Consider the following 21,490-nt stretch of genomic DNA (forward strand, 5'->3'; position numbering starts at 1 on the left):
GTGCGTGCGAACAATGCGGTGAGTCATGACGAGGTCACCACTGACTGAGAGGACACTCCCACCAGAGACCACTGTTACTGCAGCCTTCCATCATTCAGGAAACAGATGGAGACAGAGACATCATAGGAATTAAATATAGTGTAAGTACATAGTTAGGATTATGACTAATCATTGAGAGTGAGAGAAGGTAGGACTCTGATCAATCTTTGAGAGCAAGTATTACTTGATATTGTATTGCATAACTCATGCAGAGCTTCTGACGACAGAAGTACACTAAGATCTCTGATGAGTAAGCTTGCCTAAACCTGAACGCATGCATTAGGTCCCTATACTAATGCCTGGGTTTTGGCTAAGTGAGCTAAAACTGTATTATTGTGCGCAGATGAAACCATATTCAAATCCAGACAGTCATATGAAGACATATAGTCTTGCAATGTAGTCATTGTTTATTAAAGACTTGCTTAACTTCATTTTCAGTTGTGGATTTTCATGGAAACGTTTAAGTGTAGGAAGATAAGCATGCCGCTGATCAGAGGTCTTATCACACACATCTGTCAACGGCTTCGGTTCTGGGGTAAGGTTTGGTTGTTATAGTGGGAAGTTTAGGATACTTTTTTAAACCCACAACTGAGATGTTGTGGCAGGTAGCCTAACGATTAAAAGCGTTGGTCAAGTAACCAAAATTTTGCTGGTTTGAATCTTGAGCCGCCTAGGTAAAAAAAAACTGCTGATGTGCCCTTGAGCAAGGCACTTAACCCTAATTGCTCTGGATAAGAGCGTCTGCGAAATGACTAAAATATTAAAGGTGTGTGGTTCATTAGAATAATTTATTTTATGAAACAGAAATTAGCTGGAATTTACAAGGAAGTTATGAATGGGTAATTCTTGATATTTAAAATAATTTTATATAACTGGTATCTACCAATTAATTTTTAAGTAAATACCAGGTAATTTATGTACCCTAAACACTGTTGATACCATTAACCCATACAATGTCCATGGTGACAGTTTTTCAAGCCTCGGGAATGGAAAATCAATGCCTGACGCTAACTTAGACAACTACATGTGAACTTTGTCATAAATATCTCTGTTAAAGATCAACTCTGGGATCTTAAGCACAACAAATTTGAAACATTGTCACACCCTGATCTGTTTCACCTGTCTTTGTGCCCTGTCTCCACCCCCTCCAGGTGTCGCCCATCTTCCCCATTATCCCCAGTGTATTTATACCTGTGTTCTCTGTTTGTCTGTTGCCAGTTCATTTTGTTTGACAAGCCTACCAGCGTTTTCCCCTTGCGCTTGTCTTTTGCTAGTTCCTGTTTTCTAGTTTTCCCGGTTTTGACCATTCTGCCTGCCCTGACCCTGAGCCTGCCTGCTGTTCTGTACCTTGTCACACCACCCTGGATTATTGATCTCTGCCTGCCCTGACCCCAAGACTGCCTGCCGTTCTGTACCTTTTGGACTCGAATCTGGATTACTGACTTCTGCCTGACCTTGACTTGTCATTTTGCCTGCCCCCTGTTCTATTAATAAATGTTTGTTACTTCGACACTGTCGGCATCTGTGTCTTTCCTGAAACATGATAGTATGAACTGGCCATGACTGACCCAGCAGACTCAGACCAGCTCCAACGCCATCTCCTCCCAAGGAGCCACCATTTGAAGGCACGAGGAGTTGCTACACGGTCTTATGGAAGGGGTCCAGACCTTGACCGAACGGCATGACCAAGTGGGGGAACACAATGTTGGAGCAATTCCGCAGGTGGTCTGTGAGGCAGCCTACCATGACGGTAACTTCCTAGCCCCTCAGTAACCCATCTGTTAGCAGCGCCGCCTCGCCGGACACCCCGATTTCCTGGGAACCCTGCTTACGATGGAGAGTCGGGCACCTGTCAGGCGTTTCTCGCTCAGTGTTCCCTCATCATCAAGCTGCAGCCCTCCTCCTTCCCCTCGGAACGCTCTAAGAAAGCGTACCTCATCACGCTGATGTCCGGGAGGGCTCTCGCCTGGGCTACGGCAGTATGAGAACAACAGTCAGCCGTATGCTTCAGTCTGGAGGAGTTCATGGCGGAGATGAAGAATGTTTTTGATGCTCCACTGTCCGGGAGAGAGGCTGCCTGGAAGTTACACCAGCTTCGGCTAGACTCCCACAGTGTGGCAGACTATGAGGTGGATTTCCGCACGTTGGCAGCTGAGAGTGCCTGGAACCCGGAAGCACTGTTCGACAATGTTCCTGCACGGAGTATCGGAGGAAGTAAAGGACGAGCTTGCTATGGACGGATCTCGACTCGCTCATCGTCTTGACCATTCGGATTGATGGGCGACTACGGGATCCAAGGAAGGAGAGGAAGTTCGATTTCTCTCTCCCGCCCAAGGCTTCCACCTCGCCTCCAAGACATCCTGGAAGTCCGTTGCCGAGAGAACCCGAGGCTACCCGAGTTACCCCGAGAGTCTCCAAAGTCTGCATAGGGTGAGAGGCGTTATGCACACTCATTGGGTTTCACCCACAGTCCAACACCAGTCAGAGCGAGCCAACCAAGACCTGGAGATGACTCTTTGCTGCCTGGTCTCCGCCAACCCCACCACCTGGAGCCAGCAACTAGTGTGGGTCGAATATGCCTTCAACACCCTTCCTTGCTCTTCCATGTGTCTCTCGCCATTTGAGTGTTCCCTGGGTTATCAGCCCCCGCTCTTCCCAGAGCAAGAGGAAGAGGTCGGCATACCCTCGGCCCAGATGTTTGTCCGTCGCTGTCATCGTACCTGGAAGAGAGCCAGATCGACTCTTCTCAAGACTACTCTGGGTGGAGTCCCGCAAACTTTCTCCCCGATTTATCGTCCCTTTCCCAATCTCCAAGTTCATTAGCCCCTCTGCTGTTCGTCTTCTGTTGCACTGTACCCTCCGTATACATCCCACTTGTCATGTGTCTAAGATCAAACCCATGTCTCACAGCCCTTTGCCCCCTGTTCTAGTAATAGCATTTTGTTACTTTGACACTGTCTGCATCTGGGTCTTCCCTGAAACTTGATAAACATATTGTCAAAATTCATATGATATCATACAAATTGCTAAATTCGTAGCATATCAAACAAAATGGATGACATATTACACAATTGGATGACAAAATATACTAATAATGCGGACCACTTTTGGCTCATGAGCACCACTTTCAAATCTACTGGCTGAAATTGTCAAAGTTTTTGAGAGTGCATCTCCTCTCATGCCCTTGGTTGACCTGTAGAGTATACCGTAAGGATACAGTATAGTGAGTCTGTTACGTATGTATTTGTTCCTGACCTCAAATAAGGTTTTGTTCTCACTGGGATGCTGTTGACTGGCTAGCTGTTTTTTCCACTGTGTGTGTCTTGGCCCTGTCTGACTATCTCATATCTCAGACACAGCTGCTTCTACTATCATCACAGGAGTCTATCCCACAAACTAACTGTGTGTGTGTGTGTGTGTGTGTGTGTGTGTGTGTTGTGTGTGGGTGTGTGATTTGAGCTACAACCATTGCTCCGGAGACCACCAAGGGCCTTCTCTTTAAACAGGAAGTGGTGGTTATCTTAAACCATGGTAACTGGGTTGTCTTCCTGTGAGTGATAGTGACTCTCTCTGCTCCTCTCAGATTATAGGACTCTCAAAACCATGTTATTCATGACTGTTAGTTGGTACGTTGCTTTTGGTTGTACTATGCAGTTATTGACAAATGTAGTGAACATGTCTCCTAAAAAACATTAATAGGTTATGTGGAAATCATATGCTCTAATGACTTTCAGTCCATGATAGTTTCAATAGGTAGACTAAACATCAGAGCTGAACTCAGTAATGTAGTTATAGCCTACAATGTGAAACAATACATATAGCATTTATGGGAAACAATTTTCTCACTGTTGCTATCTGTTTTCTGTGAGTGTTCCATGTAAGATTGCATGCAGTCCAGTAAATGTTGATGGATAGATAGTAAATAATGGTACATACAAAGCCCTTCTCTGTGTGACTTAGTTGTGAAGGACAGGAGGCCTGTCCTACATACACTACATGGCCAAAGGTATGTAGACAGCTGCTCGTCGAACATCTCATTCCAAAAGCATAGCTATTAATATGGAGTTGGTCCCCCCTTTGCTGCAATAACAGCCTCCACTCTTTTGGGAAGGCTTTCCACTAGATGTTGGAACATTGCTGCAGAGACTTGCTTCCATTAAGCCACAAGAGCGTTAGTGAGGTCGGGAACGGATGTTGTGCGATTATGCCTGGCTCGCAGTCGGCGATCCAATTCATCCTAAAGGTGTTCGATGGGGTTGAAGTCAGGGCTTTGTTCAGATCAGTCAAGTTCTTCCACACTGATCTCGACAAAACATTTCTGTATCTACCTCGCTTTGTGCATGGGGGCATTGTCATGCTGAAACAGGAAAGGGCCTTCCCCAATCTGTTGCCACAAATTTGCAAGCACAGAATCATCTAGAATGTCATTGTATGCTGTAGCGTTAAGATTTCCCTTCACTTTAATTAAGGGGCATAGCCCAAACCATGAAAAACATTCCCAGACCATTTTTCCTCCACCAACTTTTGCATTTGGGAAGGTAACGTTCTCCTGGCATCTGCCAAACCCAGAGTTGTCCATCTGCCAGATGTCCAGATGGTGAAGCGTGATTCATCACTCCAGAGAACGCATTTCCACTGCTCCAGAGTCCAATGGCGGCGAGCTTTACGCCACTCCAGCCGACGCTTGGCATTGCACATGGTGATCTTAGGCTTGTATGCAGCTGCTAGGCCATGGAAACCCATTTCATGAAATTCCCAACGAACAGTTCTTATGCTAAAGTTGCATCCAGAGACCGTTTGGAACTTGGTAGTGAGTGTTGCAAACGAGGACAGACAATTTTTACGCACTACGCGTTTCAGCATTCAGTGGTCCGTTTCTGTGAGCTTGTGTGGCCTACCACTTTGTTGCTCCTGGATGTTTCCACTTCAATAACAGCACTTACAGTTGACTGGGGCAGCTCTAGCAGGGCAGAAATTTGACAAACTGACTTGTTGGAAAGGTTGCATCCTATGACGGTGCCACGTTGAAAGTCATTGAGCTCTTCAGTACTGGCCAATCTACTGCTTAGATAATAAACAGTGTGTAGCAGCAGTGTAAAAAAGGGGAGGTCAATGCAAGTAGTCCAGGTAGCCATTTGATTAGCTGTTCAGCATTCTTATGGCTTGGTTGTAGAAGCTGTAAAGGAGCCTTTTAGACATAGACGTGGCGCTCCCGTACCAATTGCCATGCGGTAGCAGAGAGAACAGTCTATGACTAGGGTGGCTGGAGTTGTTGGCAATTTTTAGGGCATTCCTCTGACACCATCTGGTATAGAACACCTCGATGGCAGGAAGCTTGGACCCAGTGATGTACTTGGCCATACGCACTACCCTCTGTAGCACGTTGCGGTCTGATGCTGAGCACTTGCCATACCAGGTGTTGATGCAACCAGTCAGGATGCTCTCGATGTTGCAGCAGTATAACTTTTTGAGGATCTGAGGACCCATGACAAATCTTTTCAGTCTCCTGAGGGGGAATAGGCATTTTCGTGCCCTCTTCACGACTGTCTTGGTGTGTTTGGGCCATGATAGTTTGTTGGTGATGTGAACACCAAGGAACTTGAAGCTCTTGACCTGCTTCATCGATGAGAATAGGGGCATGCTCAGCCCTTCTTTTCTGTTGTCCACAATCATCTCCTTTGACTTGATCACATTGAGGGAGAGGTTGTTGTCCTGGCACCACACTGCCAGGTCTCTGACCTCCTCACTATACGCTGTCTCATCGTTGTCGGTGATCAGGCCTACCACCGTTGTGTCGTTGGCAAACTTATTGATGGTGTTGGTGTCCTGCTTGACCACGCAGTCATAGGTGAACATGGAGTACAGGAGGGGACTAAGCATGCAACCCTGAGGGGCCCCCATGTTGAGGATCAGCATGGAAGATGTGTTGTTTCCTACCCTTACCACCTCGGGGCGGCCCATCAGGAAGTCCAGGATCCAGTTGCAGAGGGAGGTGTTTAGACCCAGGGTCCTTAGCTTAGTGATGAGATTTGTGGGCACTATGGTATTGAACTCTGAACTGTAGTCAATGAACAGTATTCTCACAAAGGTGTTCCTTTTGTCAAGGTGGGAAAGTAGAGTGTGGAGTGCAATAGAGATTGCATCATCTGTGGATCTGTTGGGGCGGTATGCTAATTGAGTGGGTCCAGGGTTTCTGGGATGATGGTGTTGATGTGAGCCATGACCGGCCTTTCAAAACAGTTCATGGCTACAGATGTGAGTGCTAAGAGTCGGTAGTCATTTAAGCATGTTACCTTGGTGTTCTTGGGGAAAGGGACTATGGTAGTCTGCTTGAAACATGTACAGTTGAAGTCGGAAGTTTACATACACCTTAGCCAAATACATTTAAACTCCGTTTAACACAATTACTGACATTTAATCCTAATAATTTAATTCCTTGTCTTAGGTCAGTTAGAATCACCACTTTAATATAAGAATGTGAAATTATTTCAGCTTTTATTTCTTTCATCACATTCCAAGTGGGTCAGAAGTTTACATACACTCAATTAGTATTTGGTATCATTGCCTTTAAATTCTTTAATAACTTGGGTCAAACGTTTTGGGTAGCCTTCCATAAGCTTCCCACAATAAGTTGGGTGAATTTTGGCCCATTCCTCCTGACAGAGCTGGTGTAACTGAGTCGGGTTTGTATGCCTCCTTGCTCGCACACGCTTTTTCAGTTCTGCCCACACATTTTCTATAGGTTTGAGTTCAGGGCTTTGTGATGGCCACTCCAATACCTTGACTTTGTTGTCCTTAAGCCATTTTGCCGCAACTTTGGAAGTATGCTTGGGGTCATTGTCCATTTGGAAGACCCATTTGCGACCAAGCTTTAACTTCCTGACTGATGTCTTGAGATGTTGCTTCAATATATCCACATAATTTTCCTCCTCATTATGCCATCTCTTTTGTGAAGTGCACCAGTCCCTCCTGCAGCAAAGCACCCCCACAACATGATGCTGCCACCCCCGTGCTTCACGGTTGGAATGGTGTTCTTCGGATTGCAAGCCTCCTACTTTTTCCTCAAAACATAATGATGGTCATTATGGCCAAACAGTTCTATTTTTGTTTCATCAGACCAGAGGACAATGCGATCTTTGTCCCTATGTGCAGTTGCAAACCGTAGTCTGGCTTTTTTATGCCGGTTTTGGAGCAGTGGCTTCTTCCTTGCTGAGCAGCCTTTCAGGTTATGCCGATATAGGACTCGTTTTACTGTGGATTTAGACACTTTTGTACCTGTTTCCTCCAGCATCTTCACAAGGTCCATTGCTGTTGTTCTGGGATTAATTTGCACAATTCGCACCAAAGTATGCATCTCCTTCCTGAACGGTATGCATCCCTGTTCACCCACGACTGCGTGGCCATACACTTCTCCAACTCAATCATCAAGTTTGCAGACAACACTACAGTGGTAGGCTTGATTACCAACAATGATGAGACAGCCTATAGGGAGGAGGTGAGGGGCCTCAGAGTGTGGTGTCAGGAAAGTAACCTCTCTCTCAATGTCAGCAAAACAAAGAGTTGATTGTGAACTTCAGGAAACAGCAAAGGAAACTCCCCATCCACATCGAAAGGACAGCAGTGGAGAAAGAAGGTGGAAAGTTTTAAGTACCTCTGTGTACATATCTCCGACAAACTGAAACGGTCCACGCACCGAAATAGAGTGTTTACGGACATATTCAATCTCTCCCTATCCCAGTCTGTTGTCCCAACTTACCAACAACGGCGAGACAGCCTACAGGGAGGAGGTTAGGGCCCTGGCGGAATGGTGCCAGGAAAATATTCTCTCCCTCAATGTCAACAAAGGAGCTGATCGTCAACTTCAGGAGACAGCAGAGCGAGCACACCTCCATCCACATCGACGGGGCTGCAGTGGAGAGGGTGAAAAGCTTCAAGTTCCTCAGCATGCACATCACTGACAACCTGAAATGGTCCATCTACACAGATAGTGTGGTGTTGCGCCTCTGCAACCTCAGGAGACTGAAGAAACTCTGCTTGGCCCCTAAAACCCTCACAAAGATGCACCTTTGAGAGCATCCTGTCAGTCTGTATCACCGCCAGGTATGGCAACTGCACTGTCTGCAACCGCAGAAATCTTCAGAGGTTGGTGTGGTCAGCCCAACACATCACCGGGGGCACACTGCCTGCCCTCCGGAACATCTACAGCACCCAGTGTCACAGGACGGCCAAGATGATCATCAAGGACCTCAGCCACCCAAGCCATGGTCTGTTCACCCCGTTACCATCTAGAAGACGGAGACAGTACAGGTACATCAAAGCTTGGGACCAAGAGACCGAAAAACAGCTTCTATCTCCAGGCCATCAGACTGTTAAACAGTCACCACTAGCCAGCCTCCAACCAGTATCCTGCCCTGAACATAGCACCTTAGAGATCGCTGCCCTATGTAAATAGTCATTCATGTTTACATACTGTTTTACCCACTTCATATACAGTACCAGTCAAAAGTTTGGACACACTTACTCATTCAAGGATTTTTCTACATTGAAGAATTATAGTGAAGACATAAGAACTCATATGGAATCATGTATTAACCAAAAAAGTGTATATTTGAGATTCTCAAAGTAGCCATCCTTTGCCTTGATGACAGCTTTGCACACTCTTGGCATCCGTTCAGACCTCAGCCCTACCTACCTACAAGCTATGGAAAATGTGCTCCTTAAGTATTTTGTCCAGTAAACCAAATCAAATCAAATGTATTTATAAAGCCCTTTTTACATCAGCAGATGTCAAAAACGCTTTTACAGAAAGCCAGCCTAAATCCCCAAACAGCAAGCAATGCAGATGTAGAAGCACGGTGGCAAGGAAAAACTCCCTAAAAAAGGGAGGAACCTGGGAAGAAACCTCGAGAGGAACCAGGCTCTGAGGGGTGGCCAGACCTCTTCTGGCTGTGCCAGGTGGAGATTATAAGAGTACATGGCCATTAAGGCCAGATCGTTCTTCAAGATGTTCAACTGTTCATAGATGACTAGCAGGGTCAAATAATAATCACAGTGGTTATGGAGGGTGCAACAGTTCAGCACCTCATGGAGTAAGCATAATTTGGCTGAGCAATAGCTGAGCATTCAGAGGTTGAGACTGCAGGTGCAGCAGAGAGGGGGAGAGAGAGAGAGTGAGAGGGAGATGGAGAGAGAGGGTTGGAAACTGCAGGGCCAGGACAAGGTAGAATATCTGGTGAATAGGTCAGAGTTCCATTGCCACAGGCAGAACAGTTGAAACTGGAGCAGCAGCATAACAAGGTAGCACATCTGGTGAACAGGTCAGAGTTCCATAGCCACAGGCAAAACAGCAGAAACTGAATCCGCAGCACAACCAGAGGGACTGGGGACAGCCAGGAGTCAGGCCAGGTAGTCCTGAGGCATGGTCCTAGTGCTCAGGTCCTCTGGGAGCGGAGGGGAGAGAGAGAGAGGTCGGGGGACACTGTGGCCCCGTATGCCATTTCCCCTGAACAGGGCCAACCAGGCAGGATATAATCCCACCCACTTTGCCAAAGCACAGTCCTCACACCACCAGAGGGATATCAATGGACCACCAACTTACTACCCTTATCAAGTCACAAGGTGAGACCCAAATGCAGACACAGGAGGCAGAATGGTCAGGCAGGCAGGTAGTCCAGAAACAGGCAAGGGTCAGAACCGGGTGGAGACAATCACAAGGACAGTGTCAGAGGCAGAGAATCCCAGTAGGACAGGCAGAGACAGCAAGGGTGGTTTAGAAGTTAGAGTAGCAGTGGTTGAGTGTGTTACTCACTTTTGTTCTGCAATCGATATGCTGATAGAATTTAGGTAGCCTTGTTCTCAGATTAGCTCTGTTAAAATCCCCAGCTACGATAAATGCAGCCTCAGGATGTATGGTTTCCAATTTGCATAAAGTCCAGTGAAGTTCCTTGATGGCCATCTTGGTATCCGCTTGCGGGGGGATATACACGACTGTGACGATAACCGAGGAGAGTTCTTTTGGGAGATAATACGGTTGGCATTTGATTATAAGGAATTCTAGGTCAGGTGAACAAAAGGACTTGAGTACTTGTATGTTGTTACAATTACAGTCGTTAATCATGAAACGTACACCCCCGCCCTTCTTCTTACCAGAGACATGTTTGTTCATGTCGGTGCGATGCATTGAAAATCCCGTTGGCTGTACGGACTCTGACAGCATGGCCCCAACTAGCCATGTCTCCTTGAAACAGAATATGTTACAATCCCGGATATCTCTTTGGAAAGCAACTCTTGCCCTAATTTCGTCAACTTTGTTAACTAGGGACTTGACATCAGCAAGTAATATACTCTGAAGCGATGGGTGCTGTGCTCACATCCGAAGCCGTCCTAGAAGACCGCTCCGGCACCCTCTCCTCCGACGGTGTTGTTTTGGGTCGGCCTCTGGAATCAGATCAAATGCCCTGGTAGGTGCAGACAAAGGATCCGCTTTGGGAAAGTCGTATTCCTGGTCATAGTGCTGGTAAGTTGACGTCTCTCTGATATCCAATAGTTCTTCCCGGCTGTATGTAATAACAGTTAAGGTTTTCTGGGCTAACAATATAAGAAATAATACAGAAAAAAAACAAAATACTGCACAGTTTCCTAAGGACTTGAAGCGAAGCTGCCATCTCTATTGGCGCCATCTTGGCATACATTAGTAAGTACTGTTGTCAAGGGGTGAGTGTAGCTGGTGCATCGAAGTCAGGCGCAGGAGAGCAGAGATGAGTGGACAAAACACTTTACTTAGGCAATCATTTGCACAGAACACAACCGCGTCACAAAACAAATGCCCAACGAACAAGTGAGGCAGCACAAAGTACAAAAACCCAAGTACAAAGCACAGGCTGCCACAAAGCACGGGAATAAAACAAAACCCGGCGTAAACCAGCCGGAAACGTGCCAACCTCAACTATAAACAATTTCACACACAGACATGAGGGGAACAGAGGGTTAAATACACGACAAGTAATGAGGGAAATGTAAACCAGGTGTGTGGGAAAACAAGACAAAGCAAATGGAAAATGAAAGGTGGATCGACGATGGCTAGAAGACCGGTGACGCTGCCCAAACAAGGAGAGGAACCGACTTCGGCGGAAGTCGTGACAGTTCCCCCCCTTGATGTGCGGCTCCAGCAGCGCGCCGACACCGGCCTCGGGGACGACCGGGAGGGCGAGGCGCAGGGCGATCCGGACGGAGACGGTGGAACTCCCACAGCATTGAAGGGTCCAACACATCCTCCACCGGAACCCAGCATCTCTCCTCCGGACCGTACCCCTCCCACTCCACAAGGTACTGAAGGCCCCTCGCCCGACACCTTGATTCCAGTATGGAGCGAACGGAATACGCTGGGGCCCCCTCGATGTCCAGAGGGGGTGGAGGAACCTCTCTTACCTCAGACTCCTGGAGTGGGCCAGCCACCACCGGCCTGAGGAGAGACACATGGAACGAGGGGTTAATACGGTAATCGGGGGGAAGTTGTAACCTGTAACTAACCTCGTTCAGTCTCCTCAGGACTTTAAATGGCCACACAAACCACGGACCCAGCTTCCGGCAGGGCAGGCGGAGGGGCAGGTTTCGGGTCGAGAGTCAGACCCAGTACGAACACCGGGGCCTCACTGCGGTGACGGTCTGTGCTGGCTTTCTAGTGCAGCACGGCCTGCTGAAGTGAACATGAGCGGCGTCCCATGTCTCCTCCGAGCGCTTGAACCAGTCGTCCACCGCAGGAGCCTCGATTTGACTCTGATGCCAAGGCGCCAGAACCAGCTGGTACCCCAGTACGCACTGGAAGGGGGAGAGGTTAGTAGAGGATTGACGGTGCGAGTTCTGGGCCATCTCTGCCCAGGGCACGAAGGCCGCCCAATCCCCTGGCCGGTCCTGGCAATAAGACCTCAGAAACCTACCCACATCCTGGTTTACTCTCTCCACCTGCCCATTACTCTCAGGGTGAAAACCAGAGGTCAGGCTGACCGAGACCCCCAGACGCTCCATGAACGCCCTCCAGACCCTCGACGTGAACTGGGGACCCCGATCAGACATTATATCCTCAGGCACCCCGTAGTGCCGGAAGACGTGTGTAAACAGGGCCTCCGCAGTCTGTAGGGCCATAGGGAGGCCGGGCAAAGGGAGGAGACGACAGGACTTAGAAAACCGATCTACAACGACCAGGATCGTGGTGTTACCCTGCGACGGAGGAAGATCGGTCAGGGGCTAACTGTGGGGCTAACAACCCTCTGGGCAGGCGTCTAGGAGCCTTGCACTGAGCACACAATGAACAGGAGGAGACGTAAACCCTCACGTCCTTAGCTAAAGTGGGCCACCAGTACTTCCCCCTAAGGCTTCGCACCATCCTATCAATACCCGGATGACCAGAGGAGGGTAACGTGTGCGCCCACCGAATCAATCTATCACGGACACCAAGCGGGACGTACTTACATCCAGCTGGACACTGAGGAGGAGTAGGCTCCAACCGAGACGCCCGCTCGATGTCCGCGTCCAACTCCCACACCACCGGCGCCACCAGACAAGAGGCCGGAAGTATGGGGGTGGGATCGATGGACCGCTCCTCTGTATCATACAGACAGGACAGTGCGTCTGCCTTAGCGTTCTGGGAACCTGGTCTATACGATATCGTAAATCTGAATCGGGTGAAAAACATGGCCCACCTTGCCTGGCGAGGGTGCAGTCTCCTCGGCGCCCGGATGTACCTCAGATTACGGTGGTCAGTCCAGATGAGGAAAGGGTGTTGAGCCCCCTCAAGCCAATGTCTCCACACTTTCAGAGCCTTTACGACAGCCAGCAACTCCCGGTCCCCCACGTCATAGTTTTGCTCCGCCAGGCTGAGCTCCCTCGAAAAGAAGGAGCAGGGGCGGAGCTTCAGTGGCGCACCCGAGCGCTGTGAGAGCACGGCTCCAATCACAGTCTCGGATGCGTCCACCTCCACTATGAATGCCAAAGAGGGATCCGGATGAGCCAACACGGGAGCCTCAGTAAACAGAGTCCTCAATTGACAAAACGCTCTGTCCACCTCAGCCGACCACCGCAGACGCACCGGCCCCCCCTTCAGCAGTGAGGTAATGGGAGCAGCCACCTGCCCAAAACCCCGGATAAACATCCGGTAGTAATTGGCAAACCCTAAAATCCGCTGCAGCTCCTTTACCGTGGTGGGAGTCGGCCAATTACGCACGGCTGCAATGCGGTCACACTCCATCACCAACCTTGATGTGAAAATGCGATACCCCGTGAAGGAGACGGACTGTTGGAAGAACACGCATTTCTCAGCCTTGACGTATAAGTCATGCTCTAACAGTCGCCCAAGTACTCTGCGCACCAGAGACACATGCATGGCGCGTGTGGCGGAATATATCAGAATGTCACGATATAAGCCACCACACCCTGCCCGTGCAGGTCCCTGAGAATCTCGTCTACAAAGGATTGGAAGACGGCTGGAGCATTCTTCAACCCATACGGCATGACGAGGTACTCGTAATGGCCGGATGTGGTACTAAACGCTGTCTTCCACTCATCTCCCTCCCGGATACGCACCAATTTATACGCGCTCCTGAGATCCAGTTTAGTGAAGAAGCGTGTTCCGTGAAATGACTCCATCGCCGTAGCGATGAGAGGTAGCGGGTAACGGTACCCCACCGTAATAGAATTTAGACCTCTATAGTCAATGCACGGATGCAGACCTCCCTCCTTCTTCTTAACAAAAAAGAAACTCGAGGAGGCTGGTGACGTGGAGGGCCGAATGTACCCCTGCCTCAGATATTCAGAGACATGTTTCCATAGCCAACTTCTCCTCCTGTGACAGGGGATACACGTGACTCCTGGGAAGTGCGGCGTTTACCTGGAGGTTTATCACACAATCCTCTCGTCAATGAGGTGGTAATTGGGTCGCCCTCTTTTTACAGAAAGCAATAGCCAAATCGGCATATTCGGGGGAATGCGCACGGTGGAGACTTGGTCTGGACTCTCCACCGTCGTTGCACTGATGGAAACTCCCACACACCTACCTGAGCACTCCTCTGACCACCCCTTTAGAGCCCTCTGTTGCCACGAAATAGTGGGGTTGTGACAGCCAACCAGGGAATCCCCAGCACCACCAGAAACGCAGGAGAATCAATGAGGAAGAGGCTAATTCTCTCCTCATGACCCCCCTGCTTAACCATGTCCAGTGGAGCCGTGGTCTCCCTGACCACCCCTGACCCTAATGGTCGACTATCTAGGGAGTGCACATGGAAGAGTTTGTCCATCTGAACCAGGGGAATCCCTAACCTATGAGCGAATCCGCGGTCCATGAAATTCCCCACTGCGCCTGAATGTACTAGCGCCTTATGCTGGGAATTGGGGGAAAACTCAGGGAAAGAAATTAACACATATATGTGACCAACAGGGAGCTCTGGGTGAGCTTGGTGCTGACTCACCTGGGGTATCCAAACAGTGCTCGGCCTGCCGTCTCGACTCCCAGATGAGCTACTCCAGCACCGGTTGGCAGTGTGCCCTCTCCGACCACATCCAGTGCAGGAGGAGGCTCCTCCTCCGATCGCCCTCGCTGCAGCACCCCCTAACTCCATGGGGGTTGGAGCGGAGGCGCTGGGGGGTGGAACCAACAGGACCCGATCCGGACGCCCGTGTGTAGCCAGCAAGTTGTCCAACCTTATGGACATGTCCACTAGCTGGTCCAGGGTGAGGGTAGCGTCTCTGCATGCTAGCTCCCTGCGGACGTCCTCACATAAGCTGCACCTATATTGGTCAATCAGCGCCCTGTCGTTACACCCAGCACCGGCGGCCAAGGTCCTGAACTCCAGAGCAAAGTCTTGGGCGCTCTTCGTCTCCTGCCATAGATGGAACAGACGCTCACCCACCGCTCGCCCCTCAGGGGGATGGTCAAACATTGCCCGGAAGCAGCGGGTGAACTCTGGGTAGTGGTCCCTCGCCGAGTCTGGTCCATCCCAGACCGCGTTGGCCCACTCCAGAGCTTTGTCTGACAGGCAGGAGACGAGGGCGTTCACGCTCTCACTTCCCGAAGGAGCCGGGTGAATGGTTGCCAGGTAAAGCTCCAGCTGAAGCAGAAAACCCTTGCACCCGGCGGCAGTCCCATCGTACTCCCTCGAGAGTGCGAGCCGAATACTGCTGGGGCTGGATGGCACCGGAGAAGGTGGTGGTGCAGGTTGGAGTGTGGCTGGTGCAGGGGTAGGCAGGCCACCCCTCTCCCATCTCTCCATCGTTGCCATCACTTGATCCATGGCGGTCCTGAGACGGTGGAGAACAGTGGTGTGGTGTTGCACGCGCTCCTCCATGGAAGTGGAGAGCGGGTCAGCTCCTGCTGACTCCATAGTCCGGGTGCGGGATTCTGTTACGTGCCTCCTAGTAGGAGGGAGGTGCAGGAATCAGGAGCAGGAGAGCAAGGATGTCCCAGTGGCACAACCGTTTATTAAAGGAGTCCCAAGTCACCAACAACATGGGGGAAACACGCTCAAACGAAGTTGCCACACACAGGGAAAGTAACGCAACACACGGAGGAGAAACCTCTACTCCTAAACATATATCTAAACGGTAACACTACCGAATGAAAAGAAAACCCTGTGGTGCAGACACATACCCCTAACATAGTACACATACAAACAATCCCGCACAAAGACTAGCAGGCAGCGGAGGTAAATAAACCCACCGAAATCAACTAAATGAAACACAGGTGTGACAAAACAGACAGACACAAACGAAAAGGAAAAATGGATCGGTGGCAGCTAGTAGGCCGGCGACGACGACGGCCGAGCACTGCCCGAACAGGGAGAGGAGCCACCTTCGGTGGAAGTCGTGACACTGACAGGCTGACACACACACATCACAGTTACAAATAGTAGCTAGCTAGAAATTGCTCAAAAATTTGTTTTTCAAAGAAAAGGAAAGTAGACAATGAATGTAGGGTGTTCCAGCAAGAGTAGACATCGAAATATTTCTTTATTGACGTATCAGGGAAAGCTGTGTGCTTAGTGTGCAAAGAGAGAATCACTGTCTTGAAAGACTACAACTTGTCCTAACACTTCCAGACCAAGCATGCAGAGAAATATAGAAATATGTCTTCTGAGCAGATGGCAAGTGCATCGAAAGAGTTGCTTTCTCAGTTGCAAAAGCAGCAAGGACTTTTCACAAAACTGCATTCAGCAAACAACGGAATTGTGAGAGCTAGCTATGTACTGTCCCACATAATTGCTAAACATGGAAAGCCATTCGCTGAGGGCGAATTTGTTCAAGAATGTTTAATTGACACTGCAGCAATACTTTGCCCCGAAAAGAAAGAGCTGTTTGAAAATATTTCCCTCTCAAGACAAACAGTGACACGGCATGTTGTTGACATCGCAGAGAATATGGAACAACAGTTGAAAGACAAGGGAAAGGATGTCACCTATTTCTCCTTGGCCCTGGACGAGAGCAGTGATGCACGTGGCACGGCACAGTTGTTGATATTCTTATGAGGCATAACCCCAGACTTTGAAATTACAGAGGCGCTTGCTTCAATAAGAGTCAATGAAGAGCACAACCACAGGGAAACATTTATTGGAGGTTAATAAGTGTGTGCCAAACCTGGGACTGTGTTTTGAAAAGTTATCCAGTGTGACTACTGATGGGTTCCCAAACCTGACAGGAAAAAATGTTGGCCCTTTGAAAAGGATACAAGATCAAGTAGCTGAGCTGAACCCAGATCAGATTTTTGTTCTTCCTGCACTGCATTATTCATCAGGAGGTGCTCTGTAAATGTGTTCTGAAAATGAGCCATGTTGTGGATACAGTCACTACAGTGGTAAACTTCATAATTGCAAAATCTTTAAAACACAGGCAGTTCGTCTCACTGTTGGAAGAGACAGAGTCGGGTCATGCAGATCTCCCCTACCACACAAACGTGAGATGGCTGAGTTTGGGGAAGTTGCTTAAAAGGGTGTGGGACCTGAAGTCGGAGATTACTGAGTTTTTGCAAATGAATGGAAAGTATGTGGATTTCCCTCAACTGCAAGATAAAGAATGGTTGGCTGTAAAGCCTATTTGAAATCAGACAATGTGGTTGGATTAACTTTTATGGGCTAGGTGGGACACAGCCAGTGAAATATCAGGGCGGAAAATTCAAAAACAACAAAATGTCATAATTCAACTTTCTCAAACATACAACTATTTTACACCATTTTAAAGATAAACTTCTCGTTAATCTAACCACACTGTCCGATTTCAAAAAGGCTTTACAGCGAAAGCAAAACATTAGATTATGTTAGGAGAGTACATAGACAAAAATAATCACGTGTCAATAAAACCCAAAACACAGCTAAATGAAGCACTAACCTTTGACGATCTTCATCAGATGACACTCCTAGGACATTATGTTACACAATACATGTATGTTTTGTTCGATAAAGTTCATATTTATATCCAAAAAGAGCATTTTACATAGGCGCGTGATGTTCAGAAAATGTATTCCCATCAAAACGTCCGGTGAATGTGCACATCAATTTACAAAAATACTCATCATAAATGTTGACAAAATATATAACAATTAGTTTAAGAATTATAGATAGACTACCCCTGGATGCAACCGCTGTGTCAGATTTTAAAATAGCTTTTTCAAAAGCACATTTTTCAATATTCTGAGTACATAGCTCAGCCATCACGGCGAGCTATTCAGACACCCACCAAGTTCGAGGCAACCTAAACTCAGAATTAGTATTAGAAATATTCTCTTACCTTTGCTGATCTTCGTCAGAATGCACTCCCAGGACTGCTACTTCCACAAGAAATGTTGTTTTTGTTCGAAATAATCCATAGTTATGTACAAATACCTCCGTTTTGTTCATGCGTACAGATCACTTATCCAAAGGCATAACGCGCGAGCGCGGAACGAGAGACGAAAAGTCAAAATGTTCTATTACCGTACTTAGAAGCATGTCAAACGCTGTTTAAAATCAATCTTTATGGTATTTTTAATGTAAAATTTTGATAATATTCCAACTGGACAAGAGAATATTCATTCAAGAAGAAAAAGAAGGAACGGCGTTCTCGCGTGACCGTGCATATCCAATCCCTTTGTTGCCAGGCAGACCACTCAGTGAATGAGCTCCTATACTCTGCCCAGTGACAGGAGAAGGCTCAAGTCACTTTCTGAAGGCTTTAGACAGCCAATGGAAGCCTTAGGAAGTGCAATGTCCCCCACAGACACTGTAGTTTCGATAGAGAATCAAATGAAGAATTACAATTCTCAGACTTTCCACTTCCTGCTTGAATTTTTCTCAGGTTTTTGCCTGCCATACGAGTTCTGTTATACTCACAGACACCATTCAAACAGTTTTAGAAACTTCAGAGTGTTTTCTATCCAAATCTACTAATAATATTTATATTCTAGTTTCTGGCCCAGAGTAGTAACCTGTTTAAATTGGGTACGTTTTTCATCCGGCCGTGAACATACTGTCCCCTAGCCCAGACAGGTTAAGGAGAAGTGTATCTTTCAAATGGTGTAAAATAGTCGCATGTTTGAGAAATTGAAATTATTTGATTTTTGAGGTTTTGTATTTCGCGCCGTGCTGTTCCATTGGGTGTCGCTAGCGGAACGCCTGTCCTCAACAGGTTTTAACTAACCTCCAGACGAGCTTCAATGCCATACAACTCTCCTTCCGTGGCCTCCAACTGCTCTTAAACGCAAATAAAACTAAATGCATGCTATTCAACCGATCATTGCCCGCACCTGCCCGCCCATCCAGCATCACTACTCTGGACGGTTCTGACTTTGAATACGTGGACAACTACAAATACCTGGGTGTCTGGCTAGACTGTAAACTCTCCTTCCAGACTCATATTAAGCATCTCCAATCCAAAATTAAATCTAGAATCGGCTTCCTATTTTGCAACAAAGCATCCTTCATTCATGCTGCCAAACATACCCTCGTAAAACTGACCATCCTACCGATCCTCGACTTTCGGCGATGTCATCTATAAAATAGCCTCCAACACTCTACTCAACAAACTGGATGCAGTCTATCACAGTGCCATCCGTTTTGTCACCAAAGCCCCATACACTACCCACCATTGCGACCTATACGCTCTCGTTGGCTGGCCCTCACTTCATACTCGTCGCCAAACCCACTGGCTACAGGTTATCTACAAGTCTCTGCTAGGTAAAGCCCCGCCTTATCTCCGCTCGCTGGTCACCATAGCAGCACCCACTCGTAGCACGCGCTCCAGCAGGTATATCTCACTGGTCACCCCCAAAGCCAATTCCTCCTTTGGTCGCCTTCCAGTTCTCTGCTGCCAATGACTGGAACGAACTACAAAAATCTCTGAAGCTGGAGATTCCCATCTCCCTCACTAGCTTTAAGCACCAGCTGTCAGAGCAGCTCACAGGTCACTGCACCTGTTCATAGCCCATCTGTATACAGCCCATCTATCTACCTCATCCCCATACTGTATTTATTTATTTATTCTGCTCCTTTTGCACCCCAGTATCTCTACTTGCACATCCATCTTTTGCACATCTACCATTCCAGTGTTTAATTGCCATATTGTAATTACTTTGCCACCATGGCCTATTTATTGCCTTAATTCCCTTATTTTACCTAATTTGCAGTCATTATATACAGACTTTTTGTTTTCATTTTTTTCTCCTGTATTATTGACTGTATGTTTTGTTCATTCCATGTGTAACTCTGTGTTTTATGTGTCTAACTGCTATGCTTTATCTTGGCCAGGTCGCAGTTGCAAATGAGAACTGAGCCAGAACTGCCAACTATCATGTCCTGTCAAACGGGTTGCATTTCTTGAACATGGCTAAATAAAGGTGAATTTTTAAAAAAAAAAAAAAAAAAAAAAAAAAAATCAAGGTGTTAGAAAATAACATGCTATAGGTTTCCTCTCCTTTCACCTTCAATGTGGATAACGTTCAGACTGACCTAAAACTTGAGCTTATCGATCTGATGCAGTGATTGAAGAACTATTCAAAACAATGTCATTGACGAGGTTCTATGCATCTCTCGATGAACAAAACTTTCCAAAGATTAGGAGTCATGCTCAGAAGATGTTTGGGTCAACCTATGTATGTGAACAGACATTTCCAGTGATGAAATATAACAAGTCAAGGTACAGATCATCTCTTACTGACTCTCACCTCTCAGCAATCCTGCGCATAGCGACGTCAGACTTCACTGCTCTAGTCAATGCCCATCAGAGACCTCACTCCTCACACGGACTGAGTAGTTTAAATGTAATGTTGAGCTCTCTCTCTTTCTTGTGTTTTTGTGCATACCTATTAAGAAGAGTTCTGTCCATGGGGCTGAATGCACCGTGTATTTTCCCTACGTGTAGTTCATTGCATGTTTAATAATGAAAATACCTACCAAAAGGAAAACATGGATGTGGTTCATTTCTGTGCATGTTAAAAAGTTAAATAAGTATCATATCTGGATGTGATTTACATTTAATATATCTGTCTACACAGTCATACACATGATGTATAATCCTGTAATAGGATTCCGGCCCGCAATGGTAAATATATTCTAATGTGGCCCTCCATGGAAAATAATTGCCCAGGCCTGGTATAGGCAGATGTTATCTCTCCTGACCAAGATAGTCAAACTACAATAATGTTCTGTATGTCATGTCCTGACCAGTAAATGGGTCATTTTGTTATTGTAGTATGGTCAGGACGTGGCAGGGGTGTGTTTGTTGTGTGTTGTTGGGATTTTTGGGTACTGTTCTATGTCATGTATTTCTATGTTTGTATTTCTAGTTCTATTTCTATGTTCAGGGTTTTGGTTTGGCCTTCAATTGGAGGCAGCAGTTCTTCGTTGCCTCTAATTGGAGGCCATATTTAAGTAGGGGTTTTCAGCTTGTGTTTTGTGGGTGGTTGTTTCCATGTATAGTCATAGTACCTTACAGGACTGTTTTTCGTCATTGTTTTGTTTCAGTGTTTTGTATCCTCTTAATAAATAAGAAGATGAGCATTCACATACCCGCTGCATTTTGGTCCACTCAATATGATGATTGTGACAGAACCACCCACCAAAAGAGGACCAAGCAGCGGAGGAAGGAGCAGCAGAGGAGCTATAAGGAGTCATGGACCTGGGAGGAGATCCTGGATGGGGCAGGACCATGGCACCAGGCTGGGGAGTACCGGCACCCTAAGGAGGAGCTGGAGGCAGCTAAGGCGGAGCGGCGCCATTATGAGGCGTTACACACACTGATTGGTAAGTGCAAGAGGCAGCCCCCAAAAAATGTTGGGGGGGGGGGGGCAACACGGGTAGTATGGCTAAGTCAGGTCGGAGTCCTGAGCCAACTTCCCATGCTTATTATGGGGAGCGACGGATCAAGAAAGCACCGAGCTATGCGGAAATGCGCACTGTATTGCCCAGACACATTCAAAGGCCGGTGCGATCGGTGAAAG

This window comes from Salmo salar, chromosome 10 (assembly GCF_965601325.2).
Source record: "Salmo salar chromosome 10, fSalSal1, whole genome shotgun sequence".
Taxonomy (NCBI): domain Eukaryota; kingdom Metazoa; phylum Chordata; class Actinopteri; order Salmoniformes; family Salmonidae; genus Salmo; species Salmo salar.